The sequence below is a fragment of the Lathyrus oleraceus genome, chromosome 7 (assembly GCF_024323335.1).
Source record: "Lathyrus oleraceus cultivar Zhongwan6 chromosome 7, CAAS_Psat_ZW6_1.0, whole genome shotgun sequence".
Lineage (NCBI taxonomy): Eukaryota > Viridiplantae > Streptophyta > Magnoliopsida > Fabales > Fabaceae > Lathyrus > Lathyrus oleraceus.
Window position 1 is genome coordinate 505,390,434 of NC_066585.1, and position 3,549 is coordinate 505,393,982.

The 3,549-nt window shown below is 38.4% G+C and overlaps 1 pseudogene; it reads left to right on the top strand.

Moving 5' to 3' along the window:
* The first annotated feature begins 1,525 nt into the window (after window positions 1-1,525).
* LOC127109192 (uncharacterized) lies at window positions 1,526-1,625 on the top strand (annotated as a pseudogene).
* Window positions 1,626-3,549: the final 1,924 nt, after the last annotated feature.

Consider the following 3,549-nt stretch of genomic DNA (forward strand, 5'->3'; position numbering starts at 1 on the left):
GAATGGTCTTCCTAGTATAATAGGTGTAGTATCATCTTCTCTAATGTCCATAATTGTGAAGTCAGTGGGAATGTAAAACTGACCTATGCGTACGGGAACGTTTTCAAGGATTCCTACAGGATATTTGATGGAACGATCTGCTAATTGCACAGACATTTTGGTCGGTCTTAATTCTCCCATTTCCAGTTTCTTACATATGGATAAAGGCATAACGCTAATTCCGGCTCCTAAATCGCATAAGGCTTTGTCGATGACAAATTTTCCTATGTGACAGGGTATAGAGAAACTACCCGGATCCTTGAGTTTAGGGGGCATGTTTTGGATTATAGCGCTACATTCGGCAGGGAGTGTAACGGTTTCGCTATCCTCAAGTTTCCTCTTATTAGAAAGAATTTCTTTTAAGAATTTAGCATATGAGGGCATCTGCGTGATAGCTTCGGTAAACGGAATTGTAACGTTTAATTGTTTAAGGAGATCAACAAATTTTCTAAATTGGCCTACATCTTTGGTTTTAACAAGCCTTTGAGGGTAAGGTATAGGTGGTTTGTAAGGTGGTGGAGGTACATAAGGTTCCTTCTTTTCTAGGGTTTCCTTATTACTCTCTTCCTTTTCCTTAGGTTCACTTTCCTCAGTAGATTTCTTAGGGTTTTGGTTTTCTATCCTTGGGTCAGACGGTCCTTCCACTTCCGTTCCACTTCTCAATATAATTGCGTGAGCTTGGCTTCTCGGATTGGGTTGGGGCTGTCCAGGGAATGTACCAGTTGGTGCAGCAGTAGGTGCTTGTTGTTGAGCTACTTGAGATATTTGCGTTTCTAGCATTTTGTTATGGGTAGCCAGGGCATCTACTTTGCTTGCTAGTTGTTTTAGTTGTTCGCCAGTGTGTATGTTCTGGTTTAAGAAATCTTTATTGGTTTGTTGTTGGGAAGCTATAAAGTTTTCCATCATGATTTCCAAGTTGGATTTTCTAGGGGTATTATTGTTAGGATTCGGTTTCTGATATCCTGGAGATATAGATGGGGCTTGATTTGGAGACTGTCCAGGTGCGTATAAAGCATTATTACTCTTATATGAGAAGTTTGGATGGTTCTTCCAATTTGGGTTATAGGTATTCGAATAGGGGCTTCCTTGAGCATAGTTTACTTGCTCTGCTTGGATTCCAGTCAAGAGTTGACATTCCGCAGGAGTGTGGCCTTGGATTCCACAGACCTCGCAATTCTGAGTTATAGCAACCACGGCTGCTGGAGGCGATACGTTTAAACTTTCAATTTTCTGGACCAAAGCATCCACTTTTGCATTGACGTGATCAAGGTTACTTATCTCGTACATGCCAGTTTTCGGTTGAGGTTTTTCCACATTCGTTCGTTCGGTTCCCCACTGATAGTGGTTTTGGGCCATGCTCTCGATAAGCTGGTAAGCATCAGCGTAAGGTTTGTTCATTAGTGCACCACCTGCAGCGGCGTCTATTGTTAACCTTGTATTGTATAAGAGACCATTATAAAATGTGTGAATTACTAACCAGTCTTCCAAACCATGGTGTGGGCAAAGTCTCATCATGTCTTTGTATCTTTCCCATGCTTCGAAAAGAGACTCGTTGTCTTTCTGTTTAAATCCGTTTATCTGGGCTCTTAACATAGCTGTTTTGCTTGGTGGAAAATATCGGGCAAGAAAAACTTTCTTCAACTCGTTCCATGTGGTGACTGAGTTGGAAGGGAGAGATTGAAGCCATCTTCTAGCGCTATCTCTTAATGAGAAAGGAAAAAGACGAAGTCGAATTGCCTCTGAAGTGACACCATTAGCTTTAACAGTATCAGCGTATTGAACAAATACGGATAAATGAAGGTTTGGATCTTCGGTAAGATTTCCAGAGAATTGGTTCTGTTGCACAGCCTGCAACAACGAAGGTTTAAGTTCAAAGTTGTTTGCTTCGATTGCGGGCGGAGCAATACTTGAATGCGGTTCATCTTGCGATGGAGCAGCGTAATCTCTAAGAGCACGAGCTGGTTCTGCCATCTCGGTTAAAGAAGGAAAAATGTTTTTGAAATCTGGAAGGTTTATAGGAGGGAGATTGTTTTCAGCACGATATTCCCGAATTCGTCGTAAGACTCGGAGATATAGTTCGATATCGTTGATTCGTAAATAGAGCGGTTCGCCTTGAGAGCGAGTGCGTGGCATACAAATCAACGAAAGAAAGAAAATAGAAGAAAAAGAAACCTTAGTCTCTACAGCGTAACGGAAGAGTTACGATATCGATTGAATAAAAGTCCCCGGCAACGGCGCCAAAAACTTGATCGCTCGACTGGGTGAGTCGAGAATGGGATACAAACTGCAAGTGCACAGTTCTATCGCGTAGTTTTAAAAGATATCGATCCCACAGGGACTTATGAATCGATATACCGTTATCTAAGGTTACTACGTAAATCTAAGGTGAAAATGTTTGATTGTTTGGGGAAAAGCTAAGATCTAAACTAATATCTAGATTAAATATTAATAAAACGGATATCGGTATGTAGTTCGTCAAAACTAGGGAATCAAGTCTTTGTCGGTTTCTTGGTTTTAAAATGAATCGTTTCGGTTAACTTCATTGGTTAAAGGTTCTATCTCAAACTCTCGCTCTGTTGAATAAACCATGATTTTATATTAATGTTGCTGTCACTTATAATTAAGTCAAAAACCATATTTTGAAAACAATAAAGTTGCAGAAACTCTTTTTAAGAAAATACTGACCGTTTTAAACACCCTTATCTCAAACTCTCGCTCTGTTGACTTAGGTTATATAATTAAATCCAAATGCTTAACTCTCGTCCTCACATCCAATCTTTAAAAATACTTTTTGGAAAAGGTCAGAATTTAATTAACTCTAAAACTTGCTCTCGCCCTGATCTAGAATTAATGCCTAACTTACACTGTCCAGTTAAAATCTCAAACTCTCGCTCTATTGATTTTAACTTCTTTATGTCTTTTACTTTTGTAAAAAATCTTGTTATTAAACCTGTAAGTTGAAACCGTAAAAAGATTGATTCTGATTTTAAGTTTAAATAGACCGACTCAGTCTTGATCCCTTATTCTGCTTACTTTACATACCGATACCTAGGCAAATTAGCCAGACATGCTAAATAAATAAAAATTTATATCATGCATAAACAGACTCATTCCAGGCAGGCAATATGAATAAACAATAGAATAAAACATTAAAAATTAAATAACAATTAAAGAACCTGAATGCGTAATACAATGGTCTTGAACACTCCACCACAAGCCGGTAGGATTTGTTCTTGGATTCTTCAATTAGACAGTAAATTAAATCAAGGAAATAAAACTGGAATATAACGTAAGGTTAAATCCGGTATAAAGTTGCACAATAGTTTCCGGTGTAGAAACTATTATGCGAAAAATATCTAAAAGCTAAAACTGGAAAGGTAAATTTGCAAGGGAAAAAGAATGTAAAGCTTGCAAAAGAAATAAATAAAATAAACAATGCTAAGTTGCTGGAAAGGAAGAAAAATAAGCAAAGGCGTGAAAAGAAAATTTGGCAGAGCTTCGGCAAACTGA